This window comes from Myotis brandtii, unplaced genomic scaffold, assembly GCF_000412655.1.
Source record: "Myotis brandtii unplaced genomic scaffold, ASM41265v1 scaffold1719, whole genome shotgun sequence".
Taxonomy (NCBI): Eukaryota; Metazoa; Chordata; class Mammalia; order Chiroptera; family Vespertilionidae; genus Myotis; species Myotis brandtii.
This window is the reverse complement of record NW_005356337.1, coordinates 259980-282187: the sequence shown is the minus strand read 5'-3', so window position 1 is coordinate 282187 and position 22208 is coordinate 259980. Positions and strand designations below refer to the sequence as shown.

General features: G+C 39.9%; 1 protein-coding gene across 8 annotated transcripts in view; it reads right to left on the bottom strand.

Annotated features, from left to right (window-relative positions):
- SORBS2 (sorbin and SH3 domain containing 2) overlaps window positions 1-22208 on the bottom strand; it is a 311892-nt gene that overhangs the window by 145223 nt on the left and 144461 nt on the right. The window lies entirely within an intron of this gene.

Below are 22208 nucleotides of genomic sequence, written 5' to 3'. Positions count from 1 at the left end.
CTAGAGAAACCCAAGCAAGGACGTCTTTCTCTGAGGGCGGCGGGCAGCGGCCTACACGGCATTGAAGAATACGGCTCGGCTTGCTGCTGTTATGGCTTGTTTTTATTTAAAGCACATCTAGGAAACTTCGAGCAAGACCCTCTTAAAAGCAGGTCCTTGTGAGAGCCATGGAGCTGCACAGCCACCACTGGGGACCACATTGCCACTAGCTGACTTCTGGAGGGGGTGCCGCGGGAGCGCACTGAGCCACCCAACCTTCCTGGGGCAGGAGCGCGGCAGGCCATCTGAGGAGAGACGCCTCCCGGGGCAGCCAGTGAGAGGCTACTGCAAACTGCAGGGGACCAGGGACCTGGACTGCTGCCAGTGCCACAGACAGCAGCAAGAAGGCCGGGCGTTGTTGCCAAGGGCAACCCCAGGCCTTGCCCCTGCCCTGAGCCACCTCTGGGAGCACCAGGCACTGTCAGAGAGGATATAATTGCTTTGAGCATCCTGCCTTCTTGATATCCCACTGAGAGTCAGCCTTGAGCAAGAACAACAAGAAATAAAAAAGAAAGACAGTTTGCACCTGAAATCTTGGCGGGACTGGATACCAGAGCTGATTATGTACCAATTAATCGGTGGCAGGGGCCTCTGATTCCTGGCCAGTCTGGCTCCCAGTTACAGGGACAAATGTGGTAAATTGTGCAACCAACTGCAGGGCATGTGGACTTTTAGGCTAGCAGAAATGTATGGAGGAACAAAACTGCGAAGATCACTTAGTTCAATGTATGTGTGGACAGATGAGGGATAATTTTGGAGATGGTGCGGAGGCCAGAGCAGAATGGGCCAGAGCAGGCTGGTTTGCTGGCAGTTTGCAGATCTAATAAGAAGACTTCTAGTGGCCCATGTAGGCAAAACAAATGCAGAGATGGAGACCAAAGCCCTTAACACAGCAACAAAAAAGAAACTATATGCCTCAAGTGTCTACCCATGAAACTCTTATAAACCAAAGGTTAGACGTTATTCTCTGGGGACCGTTGCTCACCTGCTCCCAAGCAGGGTGCTATGGCTTCTTTTTCTGTCTACAAACACTGGTCGGCCTGGTTGCTAAGTCTAGTCATTGGGGAAATGGTACACGGGTCAAATGTGACCACTTGAATGGACACATGCAGATATATTGATCCCCTGTGTTGTAGTGGCCAATCCCAGATGTTGCGTGTCACACACACCTGGGTTAGAATCCCTGCTCTGCCACTCACTAGACATGAGACTTAGAGCAAGATATTTAACACCTCTGAAGCTGTCTCCCATGCATAAACTAAAAAGATGACACAAAGCATCATTTTAAGTGTCAACTGTATATATCAAATATGTACAAATCATAAAGTCCTATTTAATTTTATCACCACCAAGCTGGGGGGTTAAATTGGCTCATAATTCCAACAGTATTGTCTCTTCCCCACTGGACAACATTGAGAACTTAGTGCCACCCACATCCAGAATCTACACCCCTCAAATCATATACAGGGGTAGCAAGAGTAGGTTTGCAGTTGTTCATATGGAAAATACAATAACTAATAAATCACGCTACAAGAATAAACTCTATGTTTTGTGTACTCACAACTGTAATAAACTTACTTTTGCCCCACCCTGTGTTTGAAAAGAGTCTCTTAAATTCAATAGCATCATGTGCCCTGCCATAACAATAGCTAAGTTGATCAGCCTGTTCTGACCCAGGCAGGTGGCAGAACGAATCAGAACAGTGGCTGCCTGGAGTCCCCAGCCCTTGATCTTTATTGAAGTTTACAGAGAAACTTGGTGCACTCTTTGCAAGTTACATAAATTCACTAATTGCAAAATCCCGAAAAGCACCCTCAGCGCATTTCCCGGTCAGTTGCTCACTGGAGAATAAATGCTCCCTCTCGGCCCAGCCGGCAGTGGTGCTCAAGAGCCACAGTGAATTTGGGTGAGAACATGGGGCTGTTTGCTTCACTTTCTGGCTTTCACTTACCTTTTGGAACTTGGGGGTAGACTACAAGCTACGTAGGAGCACTTATTTCTTTCTCTGTTTTTCCCTTTTGATATCATTTCTCTCTCTTCCTCTTCTTGACTGTTGAAATTCAAATCATAAGAGCAAGTAGCAACCAAATTCCCATTATCTATAAGGCACTTCAAGGGACGCCAAAAAGTTTACAACATGGTTTCTGTCTCAAAAAGTGTAGAGCCTTGTTTGGGGCGACGAGACATACCAGATGAAAAGTTCATGATACAAGACTGACACAAGGGCTCAAACGAATCATAGAGGACTTGTTATATAACATGGCACTTCAATTAATTGCTAAAGGAATGCTGTTAGCTCTCACTACTGCCTGAGTTCAGAAAAGAGAGACCCATAAACTTTCCTATTAGCCTGAGGTAGGGGGAGGGGAAATGAACTACTCGTGGCAGGGTGAGTGTGGGGGTAGGAGCCGGAATTGGGATTGGAAGACCAAGGGAAAACTGTGATGAGACAGGCCCCGGGGGAAAGTGAGATGAGTACAGGTCAACAATCACTTTTGACATTTTGTTAAATTAGGTGGCACAGGGGCAAGAACGAGGCAACCTTAGGCAAAGTCAACCTCTGACCAAGTTCAAGGAGGGTGGACCGAGGAGCAGGAGAGGCAGCTGCCCAACTGTCCTAGAATATGGCTGAAGCTCTTTGAATGCTCTCGATACATATTGACCACAACAGAGACAGTGTGTGTGTGTGTGTGTGTGTGTGTGTGTGTGTGTGTGTCCATGTACACATGCATGGAAGAAGATGGGACGTCTGAGCGCAGAGGGAATAAATACAGGGAGAAAAGAAGCCAAGGTTAGATGCCGGACATTCCCCATGAGAGGCTGTGGCGCAGGAACAATTGGGACGAGTCCAGGATGCTTTGGGGAAGGCTTTCTACTAGCGTCAGTATCTACTCACGAGCAAAATCACTTTGAAACTTAGGGATATTTTATTATTTAAGGCCATGGCAGTTTTGTTCCCCAGGGACCACGTGACAATCTGGAGACATTTTTGATTGTCACAGTGGGAGTGGGGGGAGCAGGGAAGGATGCTAACTGGTACCCAGTGGGTACCGAACAGGGATGCAGCTAAACATCCCACAGCGTGCAGGAGGCAGGAGAGCCCCTCACAACACAGAATGATCTGGCCCCAAATGTTAATAGTGCCAAGACTGAGAAACCTAACCTAGAGGATTCAGTGAAAGCAGGACACTATCTTAAAATAAACTACATTACTTAGCTACACGACGGCACTGTGTCACTGACGAATGTGAACACTAAGCATTTCCTAAGCATGAATTGAGGCAACAATTATTGTGGTTAGAATTCTTTAATATAAATAGCTACTGCAACAGATGTTTAAATGAATATATTCAGCTTCATCACTTTTTTAAAAAACACAAAAATACTCTGTCCAAATCATGCCAATGGAAAGCAATGGTATGCTGAGTGTTGTCCTTGTCAGAAGGAATTAAAATATAATGAGTGGCAAATTGTCTTCAAAAAAAGATGGAAGGAGGTGACAACTTAATTAAACCCGGCTAATGGGCCCATTTCCCACTTGTCTTCCCAAACAGCAAATGACTTCTGACCCATTTAGTCCTGACAAAGTGCATATCCTGGAGAATCTGTATCATTTTTGAGGTAATGAATAGAAGTTTATCAGACAAGAAAATACTGCATGTCTGTTCTCCAAAATATTTGATCTTTCAAATGGCATCAATGTGCCACATTTACTAGTAGAATACAGAGCGCAGTGACTGAGATGAAAGACATAGAACCGATCTCAGAACCAGTGAACACAGACACCAGTGCGTCATGGGTTGAAATGGCATCAATGTGCCACATTTACTAGTAGAATACAAGGGGTACCTCCGCCACATACAGAGAGCAGCGACTGAGATGAAAGACATCAGAACCGATCTCAGAACCAGTAAACGCAGCCGCCAGTGCGTCATGGGTTAGACAGCACATTAGCCACAAACAATTTCCATCCTGGGAAGTACACTTAGCGCAGCTACTGGTGCATGATAAGTACTTGATCCTAATTCGACCTAATGAATGAATTTTTATTCTGTAACCACTATGCTTTTGTAGGACACTGACCACATATACAAAGGGAGAGGGGATGTTTATACAACCACAGCCATTTACACGCCACCAATAACATTCTTCACTTCCCTAAGTCATGTAAGGATGATGAAGAATCGTCAGGAAGGCTCTTTAAAAGACAGGTTGTGATAAAACACACACACACAGTCATTATCAGGAGAATTATAAATTGCATAGTGATTCAATATGATGTACTTCGTAACAAAATTTCTTTTAATTTATTTTAATTCACTGAGGAGTTCAGGTAAAATATGCTCTCTAAAACTTTAATCTGGCAAATTTTAATTGGGGGTACTGATTTGAAATTTGACAAGTTCAAGTGTATTTTTAAAGATAATTTATAAAAAATGCTCCTCTCAGGTAAAGTGAAAAGGATAACAGTTTAATTTGGGGGAATGAAAAAAGTAATGTCTTGTGCATTCTTCAGTTTTGATAGAATAATTTCTCCTTTTAGGTGGGAGAATTATTTAATCAGCCTTGTCCAAAAGACATTATATAACTAAAATACTTTAAAATGAAAAAGTTAAATTCTATGATGTTTTTGTCTTATTTTAAAATCATGGCACCATTGGATCTGAGTTTTTAAAATTATTTACCTTTTGAAAAACTTACCCTTAAGAAAAATATCCCACATGTAATCACAAAATCTATTAAGATACGTTGACATATTACATTATAGAATCACGGGGCTCTATAGTTTCACCAACTGTGTAAGGTCGGCCAATGTCTGTAATCCACATCCCCCCAGTTTTAGTGGCTTAACACAAAATAAACTACCAGTGCGGGTGAGGTGAGGGTGGGGTGAGGGGACCTCTGTCCCAAGCAGCTATTCAGGAGCTGATCTGGTCAGTTATGCCCAGACCACCCTGTAGGCTCTCCAAGCAATCTGCTCTTCACCCTTTGAGACAGACAGTCTTGCTTCCCATAGCAATCACATCAAATTCCAGGGAAAGATTTGATTAGTGTCACCTGCATCTTTGTCTTAACACGGGGAAGAGTCACTGTCACCTGGAATGAGACTGCAGATTCCACGATCCTTAGATTCTATCAGAAGTTGGCTCCTCTAAAGTATTAGAAGGGAAAAGTCACAAGAACGTAATAGGCACCAGAGTTTGACATGGAAGACAGTTTTCTCATCATAAGATACACAACTTGAAATTCGGTCTAAACAGCAGGTCCTGAATAATGCAGCCATACTTTTACTGGTGGACATCAGCAGAAGGAAACAGCAGGGAAAAAATGCTCATAGAAAAAAAAAATAGATAAAGAAAATGCTCACAGAGCTTGGAAGCAGCAACGAGTCTTGGAAAACCAGATTTGACCATTAAAAGCAGGGGCTAGAGCATCCACCAACTTGAATCACAAAGGCTAACGAACTCATTTTGGCCTTCTTTTCATTCAGCAAACATCACTTTACGCAGAACTCGCCATCAACACCTTTTGGGACTAAGAAGAACAACCATGATATTCATTCTTTCAAGACCTTTCCTTCTACTTGTGAAGAAGGAAATGGCTTCTCAGTCCTCATATCGCATCACTTGGGGGTCAAAAATCTTTCATCCCTTCATCTCACTTATCCTGGTCTCATAGGGAATCACATTTATTATAAGAACAAATTTAATTGTGAATGTCAGAAGACAGATCTGAAGTAAATATTAGTATATTATCTGATGGTGATTAAAATGCAAAAGAAAAAGTCCCAGATTTTTACCAACGTTATGTTTTAAAGCAACCATGAAATCAAGGCAGCTTGATGTGAAACCAATGAAGACATTCAGGGGTTTTAATGGTGTGCAAGTTATTTAGATGGGTGGTTGGCAGAATAGGAGTTAAATTGGCTGACCTTCATGTACAACTTCCTGGAGAGAGTATGTTCCAAGAACTTCAAGTAGAAGCTGCTCAACACAAGATCATCTCAGTCCAGTGTTTGACTGCTATTTTGTTCATGCCATCAAAAATCACTATTCACATGAGAACACGTAGTTCTGTCAGATTCAAAGATCACCACAAATCAAACTAAAAATTTCCCCTCAGTTACAGCATAAACATATAATACATATAATCTTGCTGTTTACTTTACATGGATTTTTAATGATGTTTTCCAAAAACTTAGGCAGTCAATTTCTGAAAAAGAGAATACTGCACAAAGTGCACTCTTCTATTCTAGAGTCCTGGTTCTAGGCAGCTCATTCTATCAATATCCATCTCTATCATTCAAAACTCAAGTCCTGCCCTGGCTGGTTTGGCTCAGTGGATAGAGTGTCAGCCCGTGGACTGAAGGGGCCCAAGTTCGATTTCTGGGGGCGTGCAGGAGGCAGCCAATCAATGATTCTCTCTCATCATTGATCTTTCTCTCTCTCCCTCTCCCTTCCTCTCTGAAATGAATAAAAATATTAAAAACAAACAAACAAACAAAAAAATCAAAACTCAAGTCCTGTTCTAGGCAGCTCATTCTATCTGCATCTATCCATATCATCCAAAACTCAAGTCCTGCTCAGGGCTGGAGCCTGAAGACAGTTTCTGTTTCTTTACTTTTGGGCTGGTTTCCTCATTGAATGGCCTGGAGAAGCAGGAAGCTCACTCTTCAGGGGGCCTGATCTTCTATTAGAAGCCTTTAAAATATTGTCAAGTTTAGTTTACTTTTCTGGACTTTGGTGGCTTCTATGATGACATAAGATATTTAGATCATACAAAGCCCCCTTCGGGAAATGTGATTTTTATAAAAAGAAACATCTGATGGATTATGTTGTCATTTCATAATTCGCGTCAGAAGCAAGACAGGAAATTCATCAATGTGAAGAAGGCAGAGCAGGGCAAAAAACCCTACTGCTTTTTCAAATTTTGATTTCTGAGTCACAAAAAACACACAACTCAGCCTCATGTCAAATTTGAGTCTTTAATTGTACATTCTAACTTTTAGAGATTTTTGGTAATGTTCCTTTTCATTGTTCCCTTGACATTCAAGAGACTTCAGACACCAACGCTTTTATAAAATAATTTCAAGAAATGAAAATAGTATTTATCTTTAATGTCACTGGCTTTGTACTAACATCACAATTGTATTTTACAGTTACTATTCTGAGTCCTTGGAAATTAAACCACTGTATCCTTCAAGGTAACATAATCGACACAGAGGCACAATAGGCTAGCACAGAGAAACTTATTTGGTATAGGATAGCTCCGTATTGTATAACATATCACAGAGACAAGTGTATGAATTCGTTCAGCTATTTCAAGCCCTTAAAACATCTGCTTCCCCGCCAGTTAGATCTCTACAGCCGGGTGGTAAAGATCAAGCATACGTTTTTAAAAACGATCTCTATATTGGTGATTGTCTTATTGTACTCTGATAGGAGCTACTTTCCAGCAGTGGCCTATACACATTGGTTGGCCCACGGATGTGATGGAGTGTGATAAAGGGAACATGCTGGAGACTGCTGACATAGAGGTCGATGGCTTCCATTTGTTATATATCTCAGGTTGTGTAGAGGCTGCTATTCATAGCATTGCTGACATCAAGGCACCTGATTGTTTATACAATTAATAAGACTGGTGGTGCAGAAATTCTTGAGCTCTAAATGGTAATTCATAAATTGTCCTGGACATATCCAGAAAAATAAAAAAGTGTAACGTATCAAAACCAACATCTCTCTCTTTCTAGTTGCAGCAGACATTTTTATTTGAAAACATTGCTATCCTTAAAATCAACCTTGTTACTGATTTCAAAATGTGAATGAGTATAAGGAGCAGAAGAAAAAATCGTTGCCAACCCTACTCTGAAGAAGTTGTTATCATACTATTAAAGCGGAAAATATATTTTTTAAATTATTGCTATCTCAAGTAACATAATAAAAATTAACAGATATAACCCCAACCACAAAGTTTAACTTACACACACACACACACACACACACACACACACACACACATACACAGAAACATACACATACACATTTGCGTTGGTCGATAAAATAAATATATCTTTTACATCAAAATTAGGTATTTCTTTGAACTGTAGTTCAAAGTGAGGAAGGAAACTTTAAACATTTTCTTTTACCTTTAACTCCTTGCATGCTTCAGAGCAAACACCTGAACATATGTCAAAATACTCTGCAATCAGTAAGGTCTTTATTCATTGAGAAACTTTCCTTCAATATCCCTCTGTTAGACGTTTCCTGGATGTTTATCTTGAAAACCCTTACTCAAAGCTCAAATAAAGTTTTCTCAGAGTCACATTCATCTTTTGTACATCTTTCAGAAATCAAACTCCTTCAATATTTAGATAGGTGCAAATACAACACTATCTCTATAATCCATGGGGAATTTATATATACTAATATAGCTAGCTGTCGTTCTAAAGATACTTTCCCCAAGAGACAAAGGCCATTACATAAGTTCACTTGTATTTAGGGAGTGGTTGCTTATGGTGATAACTGGTGTATCTGTTTTTGGAGAAGTTCTGGCCATATCTCTTTATTTTTCACACTCAGCTACTGACCAAAGGGGCTGTCATTCTCAGTGTAGTGCAATGCCTCCTCCCATTCCCACCCCAAGTTCTTCACTTGAAGTTGTGTTGTCATTGACCTTTGGTTCTCAAAATTGTAGGTTCTGCTCATCCCCTCCTGCATCTTTCTATCATAGCTCTATTGCAAGTTTAATAATGTGGCTACTCGGGCAACTACCTTTCAGTAACTGTCTCTCACTGCACTATAAGCTCCGTGAGGGGGGAAAGACTAGTGGTCCCCGGTGACTGACTGCCCAGAGGTCAGGTCACAGCACAGAGCAGACTCAACAAATGATTACTGATTAAATGACATGAAGATCAAGGATGCCATAAATGTTAAAAGATCCTGAGGATTGGTATTTAGAATCTCCTCCTTCATATCAGATAAAATTACATTTACTTTAATTATAGTAATACTGTAATTCAATGAATGGGACCTTAATCCTGTGATTCCATACCTTGTTCTGTATTTTTACTGCACATGATAGGTTGGTACACTTACCACTTGGCTGTGCTTATATTTAAGGCAAATGATCTTACCTATAAATTAGAAAGGAAGGAAATTAAGACTTTAATACTAAGACCAAATACTGTTTTGAGTGTCCACAGGATAATGACTTTTAATGTCTTAAGCAATTTCATATTCATTGAATGAAATCTTGTCATAAGGATCTAATTTTATGTAGCTTCGGTCATTGATTTCTTAAAGACTCCTTTCACTATCACATATGCATCGTATGGAGTTGGTGATTTAAAACTCTGCATACTGACATGATAACAAAACATTTATCATTTAGCATTTGTCTACAACCATCCTATCAGTACACAATGGCAGTGAAACAGGCAGAGAGTATGAGGAAAAGGGCTCTTTGAGGTAAGTACCAGGATGACATTGGATCTCTATTCTACGCCTGGTACAACGAGCCCCACCCTTTCCTTATTATTGAATCTGGAACACTTGCCACCTCTGACTTTTATGTGGAAAAACACAGGGCTATTTATGCTTAAAGCGTGAACTGAACTTACTTCCTTTGGTTGGCATGGTCCACTTTCTAGGTTCTGAAGAGAAAGCCAAGTGAATGTAGTGGCTGTAGGATATGGAGTTTGGGAGATGGGAAGGCCACATGCAAAGCCTGTTTGCTTTGGTGAAATAATTCTGGCCTCAAGGGATGAAATTGGATGGCTGAGAGAATGAATGTAAATAGTGGTCAGGACACTATTGAGAAATCCGAATCAAGAAGGTTGCAATAGCCATTTAGCTAGGCCAGTGATGGATATTAAAGATATGTGGGCAGGTAGAATCAATGAGTAGTGACTACGTGGGTATGTCTACAATTTGAATGCTCAAAATTCTAATCCTGAATAACTGGGTGGCACAGTTATTAAGATATAGCCCTGGGAAAGAAGAGCAGCTTGGGAGTTGGAAGATGAGTTTTAGACCTATTGAGTCTGAGGTATGTGGCACACATTCATATGAGATGTTTACCAGTTACTTGGAAATGTGTCTGAAACTCCTGAGAGATCAGGGATACAGACATAGATTTGGGGATTATTGTCAAGAGAAAACTCTGGGGAGATTAAATAAGAGGGACAGAACCCAAGGGAATAGCATTAAAGTCAAGCAAAGAAAGGCACCTGTAAGTGGAATTCAGGAGTAATCAGAGATTGGAGGAAAATGGCTGCATGACAGAAGGCAAAGGAGAAGAAATTCTAAGGAAGGTCAGGGAATCAGTGGGGCCTGATCGGAAGGCCTTCTCACATTTGCTTCCAAACAGTACTGTGGGCTGGTTATGTAATATTTGCTTTCTCAGCTTTAGTAACGATGACATGAGGAAATTCAAAGTTATTCTTTGTGTTATTAGAACTTCACAATTTCTCCCAATGTGTTAGTGTCCCATTTATATAATTTTATATACTTTCATGGTCTTTACCTAGAAATATAGAAAATCTCTTTTCTTTGAATTGTATGATATAAAATTATGAACTTTTTGCTTATGCTGAACTTTCAGACTACATGTAAAATTACTTGTAATAATAAAAAAAACAACAACAGAAAAAAGTCATTCAGTATTACCCATCATTTGTCAACTCTTAACAAGATAGTGATGTCTTCCAGCATTTTCATTTTGGCATACCAAGTGTAGCACAAATAGAAAACATCAAAATAAAAATTCTCAAAGTTAAGCATTGATTCTTGCCAAACGGTAATGAAAAACCATGAGGTTTCCCCACCTCCCCACATCAAAGAAGTGTTAAGTGTAAAAATTAAGTAACAGTTGTGTGTATGTAAATCTTTTGAATAAATTAAATTTCAGGAGAAGCACTACTAAGTATTAAATATAAGCAGTCCTCATTTGGCATAGTATCATGTTTTCAGGGCCCTATAGAGTATTGCCTCTATGAAACCACTTTCCAAACACTTACTGCACAGAGCATCTTCAAACAAGAAGATACGATAAGCTTATTCACCACTGGATTCAAACCCCATTACAAATTCTCATAAAGCATAATGACAAATTATCGAATAATTTAAAGAGTAAGTATCACATTAGGTAGGTTCTATGAATTGTATGCAACAATGCCTTGTGGAATGATACATCCTATAGAAATGATCTTCAATGGCGGTTTATAAAAGATATTTGTCTGCTAAAGAACAAAATTCATTTTCTTTCCTAGTTCACCACTTATAGAAGTTTTGGGCCCTAACCAAAAATATAGAAATATAAGTCAAACACGATAACAGTTGTATTATTTTCTATTTGTAAATTTTCAGAAAATCTGGGCTGTTTTAAGTAAAAATAATTAATATTGTTAGCATCTGATAAACTTATTCTGTGTATAGAACGCATCTTAGATTTAGGGCATGGGAGATAGAGGAAAAAGACTTTTTGATGCAGGTCTTTATTCAGACGTTCAAAAGATGAAAAGAATAATATAACTAACATCCATGTGCCCATCATTCACCTTAAAACATAAGACATCATGGACTCAATTAAAGCCTGTTGTCTACCTCTCTCATTGAAATATGCTCCCTGCCTCCAGAGGCAACCGCTATCTGAATTTCTTATTTTTTAGTCCATATATTTCTGTGCACTTTTATGACATAGGTTCTTAATTTCTTTATTTTTATTTTATTCATTTACTTATTTATTTTTTTTAAGGTTAAAGCAATTCCTTGTTTCCTTGTGAGTTTTTTTCTTGGAAGGTTGTTTGAGATTTTATCAATGTTTTTCACATTCAGATTGGTCTATAGTCCAAGTGTTAGAGTGTAAAGTCTTAAACCTTGAGCCCATATGATTCATATTTAATGGTGAAAGGAAGCAATAAGTGATTGGAGGAGCATAAAAAGATCCTTTTGACAATATTTCATTTGATAATTAAATTGGTTAAGGCATTAAAAGTCATTATCTCTTTTCATTTAAAACACTATTTGGTTTTACTGGGAAACTCTACTTTCCTTCCTTCCTGATTTATTATATGTAGATCGTTCTTCTTAATAAGCACAGCCAAGTGTTAAATGTACCAGCTACACCATATGGTCTTCTGCCAAGTGTTTTTACACCTATGCTCTCATTTAGTCATTCAGAATATTGATTAGAAAAAGGATGTATGTGAATGTACAAAACTATGAGGTGCACACATGATTTTTAATGCTCTATGTTATTTGTTTAATTTTAATATCCAAAATAGATAAGATAAGGAGGATAAAAATCTAACTGCAATCAAGTTTTCTCACATTAGCATAAAAATTATCACTTTGTTTCCAGACAAGTTTATACAAGTTTTTACACAAGCTGTGGCTCTCACCACACGAGACAAAGAAAACCCGAGTGCCAATTCTAAATGAATTTTAGGACATGAAATGCATTCATTAATTTTAAAAGTAAAGTTGCTCAAACACAAACTAAAATGAAATATATTTTGTGTTGAAGACCAATAGCCATCTTAAAATGTCTTTTTCCCAAAAAGGAAATATTATTCTTTCTACAAAAATTGCCCCTAATTGAATTTTCCATTTCACTCAGATTTTTATTCTTTTACCTGGTTTTTAAGAGTTGTTTTTTTTTTTTATCATAAACTACATCTTCTGTGGTAGTAATATTTTTTTTTTTTTTTTTTTTTTTTTTTTTTTTTATGATAAACTACATCTTCTGTGGTAGTAATGTAAAGTTTAAAACTTGTTTGTATTTTATTTTGGTTTTATTCTGCCTTGAAGGAAAATAATCATGTTTGATATAAAAAGTAAATTTTAATGATTTAATTTTGTCAGAAATAGTAATAGTAAACTATTAATTTTTATTTTAAACACTTTGTAAACAATTGCTTATATGTCATATATAAACATTTCAAATTATAAAAACATTTTTAAAACAAATTAATAAAACAAAATGTTTGATTTAAAATTTTATATTTAACTAAGTTAGATAAAAATGTAAAATAACTTATATTTCATATTATAAAATGATTTTTATGGTCAACAATTTGAGTTGTTATTTATACGCCACCACTAAGAGGTGATAAAGCTATTTACTTCTTCCCAAAGTTATCATGTTACTGCCCTAAAGTCAGGGACAATGACCACTTCCTACTTCAGAATGAGGCCTAGACCTTTGACATTTAACACCCTTCTTGCATTAGCACAAAATTTCCTTCTTTAGCCCACCACTCCCCTGTGAATCCTTCAAGCTCACTGTTGTGGTCTATTTATAGATGTGCACTTGAAGGTCAACCAGACACTGACTAGGCCATACTTTCCAGCAATTAGCTCTACTGGATCCTTCAAGCTCACTGTTGTGGTCTATTTATAGATGTCCACTTGAAGGTCAACCAGACGCTAGGCCATACTTTCCAGCAATTAGCTCTGCTGTTACCACAGGGTGTGGTTTCTAATCAAACTTCAAGTGTAGGTGGCCATATTTGTTTTTTATAGTTTCCCATTCTTAACTTTTTTCAACACTCGTGGATGTCTTTAACATTAAGAATTTGTCTTAAAAGTTGAGTGCTGCATAGTTTTAAAATATTTAAATAGTCAGTTCAAACAAAAACAAAATTTCTGAATGCTACTTGTAGCTAAATTCAAAACCAACCAAATTTCTTAGGTTTGCAAAATTGAACCAAGTACCACTGAGCTGAATACATGTCAAGAGCAACAGCTCTACTAGAATTAAACCAATTCAAAGTTGTACTTGGACCAGGAAATGCAATACTTAAAGTAATCAAAATACGATGCTTTGAAAACACATCGTACATGTATTTTTCCATTGAACTAAATTCAATTCCTTTTTTCAGGCCCAATTTTGTCTTCAGAACAAGAGATTAATATTTCTATTCTATCCTTTTTAATATTGAACTGACTTTCATAAGAGAGTACACTATTTTATTTACACTGTATCAAGTTACTAACCTCATTCTTTTTACTGTCCTGCATCTTTTGTTTCAATCAGCCAACTCCTAACTTCTGGTTCATTAATTCCATTGGCACATTCCTGTCTTTCTCTGTAATCCTCATCTCCCTTTTGCTTATGTTTTCCACTTAGTGAAGTATAGAAAATTAAAACTTGCTATGATTAGAAAATATCTCCTTTATTGCTTGGACCAATAGTTTTCTTGTTATGCTTTGGCTATTGTTTCTAAACTGTTTTTATACTTTTGTATTTTATAAGTGGGTGGAATGGCACACTTTGAAAGATCTGGACATGAGTGTCAAACTACCATTTGCTATTTACTAGGGAGATAATGTGGATGATGCAGCAACTTATCTGGGTGTCATTGTCCTCACCTGTACACTGGGTATATAATACCTGCATGACCAACCCCATATTAATAGTAATACCACCCTACATTAAAATAGATAATTAAGGAAATCAAAGTAGTTATTGAATATGACACAGCTATGTATTTGGTGAAACAATAAAAATACAACTTATTATCTCTGATAATACTGAATATTAAATAAAATTACAGGTGCAGTTATTTTGCAGGTAGAGTGTTAGTTTCTAGGACAAAGTCTAGTTAGAGGAAGTACCAAATAGTCCTGATGCCTCATGCTCCACACCAGCTGATCTCCTCTCATTTCTACTATTCTTATCTTTGTCCCTTTCTTCTCAGCTACATCTACTTGAAGGGCTGTCTGGTGTTTCACTTCTAATCATTTTGAATGTTGATCAGCAATAACACTAACATATGTACCCAATTATGATAATTTTCTTCTCAATAAATGAATGCCAACCCAATACCCCTTTCCAGGGACACTCCCATCAGACCCAAGTTCTTGCTATACCAGATTTCTGGATATTATCTGGGTACTGAGCTGAAATATATTTTATTGTTTTTTTACAGAGAGGAAGGGAGAGGGATAGAGAGTTAGAAACATTGATGGGGGAGAAACATCGATCAGCTGCCTCTTGCACACCTCCTACTGGGTATGTGCCCACAACCAAGATACATGCCCTTGGCCGGAATCGAACCTGGGACCTTTCAGTCTGCAGGCTGACGCTCTATCCACTGAGCCAAACCAGTTAGGGCCTGAGCTGTCTTTTTTCTGAGTCTTTAGTCACAATCACCTTCTTACATTTGAATACCCTCTTATCTGACCCAAAGTCCAATTCAAATACAGTTTTTCTATCTGTGATAACATCTCTGATTTTTAAGCATTATAGATACCTGACTCTCAACCCCAGCTCTGTGGTCTGACAGCACTGCGGACCTCTATATCATCCATCTTCTCCTACCAACTGTTATTATCTGACTGTCTCACCAGACTGTTCATCTGTCTGTGGCACAGTTCTTTGCACAGAGTAAGTAGAAGGCTTGGTAACAGAATCCCATATTCATTTAATATGAAATTTTAATAGTCTTGATCGATCAAATTGTAAATAATGCATGATGTCCTTACATTTATTTAAGGAAGAAACATTTGAAGACTTCATTTAAGACTTTTGAGGACCACATCTAAGACTATGAACCTCCTACCAAAATTAACAATGACAAACAGAGATGATCATATTTAATTGAATTTGTTTCAAAAGGATGGACAGGGGAGTATGCAAGGGCCACATGTAGCCTATTAATCTGAAAAAGCAGGAAAGATTATCTTTTTATACATCAAGGTATTTCCAGCTACAAACTGAAAACTCATAAACAAAATGAAAATTTTCTTAAAAAAATAGGTGGCCGATAAGGTCATATTCAGAAATTAAAATGGATGCCCTGGTCTTGGTTTGTAATAAATATCATTCTTCAATAAAAGAAACCAGGGCTTCTTGAAGAGATGATTGATTCTAGGACTGAGGCAGGAAATATACAAAATGAGCCTGGGTATCTTGTGATACCAGGAAAGGAAAAGAAAAACTCACAATGACAGGAATATGTCAAAGGGACATAGGAGCCAAGCAAAAGCTGCCAATAGCCAAAATGGAAAAATTTGAGCAACAAAATAAGAAAAGTTGTATTGAATTATAATCTAAAGCATAAAATAAATATCTATGCATTCATTCTGATATAAGTAAACTAGAGGCCCGATGCACGAAATTCGTGCACGGGGGTTGGGTCCCTCAGCCCAACCTGCACCCTCTCCAATCTGGGAGCCCTCAGGGGAGCCCTCTCCTATCCAGGAGCCCTGATGGCTTAGGCCCACTGCCCATGGTTCTCTGCTCTCTGTGGGGCCTGGCCGCTCCCCGCCTGCTGCCCAGAGGCTCTCTGCAGCCCAGAGGCTCTCCGCGTCCTGCCCTGGCCGCTCTGCACATGCACACACACTGCCCAGAGGCACTCCACAGCCAGGGCGGGAAGCACGCTGCCCAGAGGTCCTCCACAGCTGGGGTGGGACGCTTGCCTCGTTGCCATGGTGATGACGCAAGTGTCCCGCCAGGCTGCTCACGCTGCCCGCTCTCAGCAGCCACCCCGCCCCCATGGTTCTCTGCTCTCTGTCGGGGCTGAGGGGACTGGGCACCGCCATCTTGTGGCTATGGGCACCGCCATCTTTGTGATGGAGTGATGGTTAATTTGCATATTACCCTTTCATTAGATAGGATGATTGAACTTAAGTAAATTGGGAAGACAAATCCCCACACAGAAAAATTTCAAATAATTTATGTAGATGCTCTACCAGGGGGAGGAACATAACTCTACTCTGTCAGTGTGGGCTGCACAAAGTTACTTCTCAAAGAGTGCAGTTTGGAAAGGGGGAGAAAGAGAAATATTCCAGTGGATACACATGACCAATGTTCCCTCAGACAGGTAATCAAGGTCAGCATCTACAGTGCTACCTCATGTTGATGGTATGTATCCTTGATGTGCGATACTGAGAATGTCTTCCTCCCCAAGACCCATAACCCTGCTCTAATCATGAGAAAACAGACTAATTCTAATACAAAGATGTTCTATGAAATACCTGACCAGTACTCCTCAAAACTATCAAGGCCAACAAAGACAAGGAAAGGCTGATAAACTGTCATGGCCAAGAGGAGTCTAAGAAAACATGATGACTAAATGTAATACAGTATCCTTTTTTTAAAAAAAAATATTGATTTGAGAGAAAGAGAGAGAGAAAGAGAGAGAGAGAGAGAGAGAGAGAGAGAGAATGATTTGTTGTCCCATTTATTTATACATTCATTGGTTGATTCGTTTCTTTTTTTGGTAATCCTCACCCAAGGATATTTTTTCCCATTGATTTTGTAGAGAGAGTAGAGGGAAAGAGGAAGGGGGGGAAGAGAGAGAGAAACATCTATGTGAGAGAGACACATTGATTGGTTGCCTCCCACACATGCTCCGACCAGAGCCAGGGATCAAACCTGCAACCCAGGTATATGCCCTTGACTGGGAATCGAACAGGCTGAGGCTCTAAGCACTGAGCAATGCCAGCCAGGGCTGTATTCTGGTGTTCTGGATAGGATCTTGGAACAGAAGAAAGATATTAGGCAAAAACTGACCTAAAGGGCTGCCCTCATGCCCATTTTATTTTTATTCTGATATGAATTATTCAACAGTTACTAAACACAAACTCTAACTGTGAGACACAAGAGAATGTTCTTCTAACTCAGGGGCCTATGGGCGAGCTTTGCCATGTGTGTAAAACTGGCAGCCCACAGAGCTAGAGACCTTGGGCTTTTTCCTCCTCCAACAATTCAAGGATGGTGAAGTCTGCAGGGGAAGACTTGTGTTCTTGCCAGAATAAGAGAAGTGGAGCCCTGGCTGGTCTGGCTCAGTTTGTTGGGTGTCCTCCCTTGCACTGAGAAGTTGCCGGTTCAATTCCTGGTCAGGGCACATGCCCGGGTTGCAATGTTTCTCTCCCCCTCTCCCTTCCTCCCTTCCTCTCTCTCTAAAAATCAATAAAAAATCTTTATTTAAAAAAAGAGAGAGAAGTGGAAATAACAGAAAAGAGGGATAATGCCATGAGAAAAAGAAAAGTTAGAGCAAGAGATGTAGGGAGGCCTCAGCCCAAGGACGGAGGTAAGAGGAGTTGCCTTCTTTGTTCTCTACTTTAACTCAAGCCCCAGTGGGCTGCACTGTCCCCTGGGGGTCAGAGTGGTTCAGAGGGTCACCAGGGTCTCCTACTCCATGATGAAGCTTAGGATGAGAGAGGCTTTAAGGGGACCTGTGTCCTGACAACACTGTCTACGTATAAACCTACAAGAAATGCCCACATCTTTTTGACAGTCCACCTTGGGTAGCTGAGAGAATGCTTTGGGATCCTTGAGGTGTTTTGGCACTGTAATGATGAAAGCATTATTTCAGAGAAAATGATAACATCCAAATAACAAATAAAAGTTTAGGTGGAGAATGATGACTTTCCTGGAAATGACTGTTTATCTGTTTCAGTCAAATAATCCTCTTGGGTCTATCAGGGGAGGACTTTGTTTTGTGACATCATGGTCTGATCAGACGGAAACTAATTTTTTTTTCTTTTAGGAACACAAATGCCATGCGTCTATACATTTAAGTTTTAATAATATATCCTTGTGGCCCTAGCTGGTTTGGCTTAGTGGATAGAGCATCAGCCTGCGGACTGAAGAGTCCTGGGTCCGATCCCAGTGAAGGGCACATGCCCAGGGTTGCGGGCTCGATCCCCAGTGGGGGCAGTGCAGGAGGCAACTGATCCATGATTCTCTCTCATCATTGATGTTTCTATCTCCCTCTCCCTTCCTCTCTGAAATCAATAAAAATATATTTAAAAAAATAGATATATATCCTTGTGGAATGGGTAAGTGTTATATGGACTCCATTTTCTGACAGTAAATTAAGCACAAGAGAAGATGTGTCAGAGGCTGATTTTTGCATTCTCAAATGACCAGTGTGGTCATTCTTGAACGAAGATCACATTTTGATTTAAAGCAAGTTTGCATATGCACAAGTTTGGTGTTTATTTGCCACCTGGTATTTTACCCTTTCTCTTTTCCAACCAACCAGGGTGATGGTTGTTTTCAAAGTGTTGAGCTCCTTCCACCTTTATGTGTTTAGTGAACCCCCTTGCAAGATGGTTCTGATCGTTTCTCCTGTTTCTCTCTAGCACCTCTATTTGAGCATCTTCCTCTCCTCTACTCATTGCACTAGTTTTGGGATATAAAAATCAGATATGTTGGTAAATGCTACGCAATGAATAGTGAAGTCAGTGTTAAAGTGCAGCTCCTACATGGGGGACCCGCGAGTTTTGTTACTGTGAGCTTTTCAAATGCTTTACGTAGTATGGGATCAATGACAGTCATTTTGCAAATCACCTGCTAAAATGCAAACTGCATCTTTAATAGTCTAGTTTATGAAACAAAAATCTGACTACAAAATTTTCAAAATGAAATTTCATAATTTAATTTTGTAATAAATAACTATCTCTAAATCTCACTAAATTCAGTCCGACTAAATCTTTAGCGAGGTCACAAATTTATTTTTATGAAAATTCTTCAAATGAGTTCAGAAACCCTCCAACTAATAACGTGACACATCAACTCATGGTTTCCTGGGCTTCGCATCTCTAGTGGGCACAGACCCGTGATCTTTCTGAGACTGGCTTGTGCAGCTTCATTTACAGCTGCGTGGGTCTCCCAATTGGTCATATTCTCATGGGAGGTTATTTGCCATTTCTGGAATCCTAATGATCAGAGTGTAATCTTTGCTGTCCTCAATTAAAAAAAAAATACCTCCATAATAAAGACCATTATAAACTTATGAACAAAAATAGATACAGAGGCAGAGCAGCCTCGAACAGACTGTCAAACTACAGCGGGAAGGCAGGGGAGGGTTGGGGGGCAGGAGGGGAGGGGAAGAAATCAACCGAAGGACTTGTATGCATGCATATACGCATAACCAATGGACATAAGACACTGGGGGGTAGGGGAGGCCAGGGGATTGTCAAGGGTGGGAAAAAAAGGAGACATATGTAATACTCTTTGTAATACTTTAAGCAATAAAACAATTAAAAAAAATACCCCCAAAAATGCAACATTCAGCCAACACAAATTTAGATGATCAACAGAAGAAAGAAATGCTTTTGGATCCTGGGCTTGATTATTTTTGTTTTAGACGTGACAGATTTGCTGAACACAGTTTACAAATCGCCTTTCCTCTCCACCCACCTCTACCTCCACCAGCACACACACACCTTCACAACCTGGCCCTGTCTGACCATTCAATACACACATCAGCTCCAAGTCACCACCCTTTTCTGATGGAAATTGACTCTGCTGAGTACCCCTTTAGTCTCAGTCTACATTACAAATAATAGTACTGAAGTTTTCAAGGCTTACTATTTTCCCTAGGAGTATATCACTTGAGCAGGCGAAAAAAAAAATTAGCTGGAAGTTTATTATTTTTTTCCACCAATATATTTGACACCACCTTTGGAGCGCGAACAAAAAGCATACTGTCAAGCGGACGGGCCAGGACAAAATGTTACTGTTTGTTCCTCACGGGCACAGAGGTATATTTAAGCAAAGAAAGACATTCCAGGACTCTCCGGGGACTTCCTTCAGCTGAATTATACCAACATGTTCACACCACTGTGGTTCAGGCTGTGCAGGAATTTAAAATGCAGACTCGGAGTTGCCAATGCTTAAATACCACAGCTATAAAAACTCATATTAGGATTGAACCTAGCTTTCAAATGTCATAAAACAAATGGGAGTTTCTTGGGGGAAGAAAAAAACGTGTGTACCCATGCAGTGACGCGGGAGGCATGAAAATAAGGGACGGCCTTGCTAGACAGGTTCTATACTCAGACAGGGAAGCCTCCACGTCCCTAGAAGTCACCTGGCTTTGGATTAGGTTTCAAATCCAGCCTCGCTGACATTCACGAAACTTTGGGCAAAACATGGGCCAAGTTTCGAGCAAGGCCAGGTAGAATTCTTTCATGTGGAAGCTGCGTGAAACTCGGTGGCTTTGGCGAGCTTTCACCTGGAGTTTCACGTTCAAACAATCCAGTTTCAGAGGAAAATGAAGGGGTGAAGAGACACAAAGGAACAAAACAACAGCAGCAGCACAGGGAACAATGGTTTGCCCACCGAGAATGGAATGGCCGTCTGACACCTCCTGACCCATGTCGTCCAGGTGCCATTGGACTCTGCACCTGAACTTGTGTTGCCTGTGACAGGACATCTGCACTCAGCGATGCCACATCAGTTTTTTTGGGGGGGGGGGGGGGGGGGGCGGCATACTAGCCCCCCAAAGGCAGGGAAGTGCATGCTTAAAATAACTGGAGGATTTAAAATGTGATCATTAGCATGCTCCTTAGAAGGCAGATTTGAAGTGGGGGGTAAGGGGTTAGCAATTAAATGTCCAGATGTTGGAAATGAAAACTGGACTGAACATCTCTGAGTTTTCTTACTATTAGTCCACATTCTAGAGGCTCTATTGCACCTGATCCCCAGGAACCTCTCCCATAGCCTTCTCCCCAGCTCCTCCCCTCTGAAACCCTGTCCTGTGGCCACCGGCTCCCTTCCCTCCCAGCAAGGTGCAGAGTGCCGGGAGCCCACTGTGCCAGCTCCCAGGAGCCCCAGTCCTGGCCGGGGACTTCAACAGCCCCCGGACAGCATTGGGCTCCTTCTAGCCCTAACCTTCAACAGAACAGGTGGGGACAGTTTGCCAGCAAAGTCAGACTGAGTATCTGGCTGAGGACTTTGAAAATTCCCTCTCTCTGCTTTGAGGGAGGGGGCGAGGGGAGGGAAGAAAAGGGTAACGAACAAGTGTAATACACACACGAACTTTCTTTAAAGAAAACACTTAAAAGTTGATTGAATGGCTAGAAAGTGCTACATGGCCTATTTTAGGAAATGCATTTTTTTCATTCCTTATCCCTCATTCAGCAGAAGTTTCACTCGCATAACAGGCTTTTGGCTACCCAGGGGTTTTTTCCCCCCTAGTTTTCCTTTTTAAAAATTCCCCCTTCTTTCTTTCTTTTTAATTGTTCTCCTTTTTTTTTTAAGTTACCCAGATCACCGTGTGTTTAACATGCATGCTTTCTTTTGACATGTGATCTGCGATATCAATAGACTGTTTTGGAAACGAGAATCAGTAAATACCAAGGATATCTATCTGTGTTCATGCTAAAAGGCAACAGTTAGGCCTCGAGACACGTGGTGATTTTGAGGCA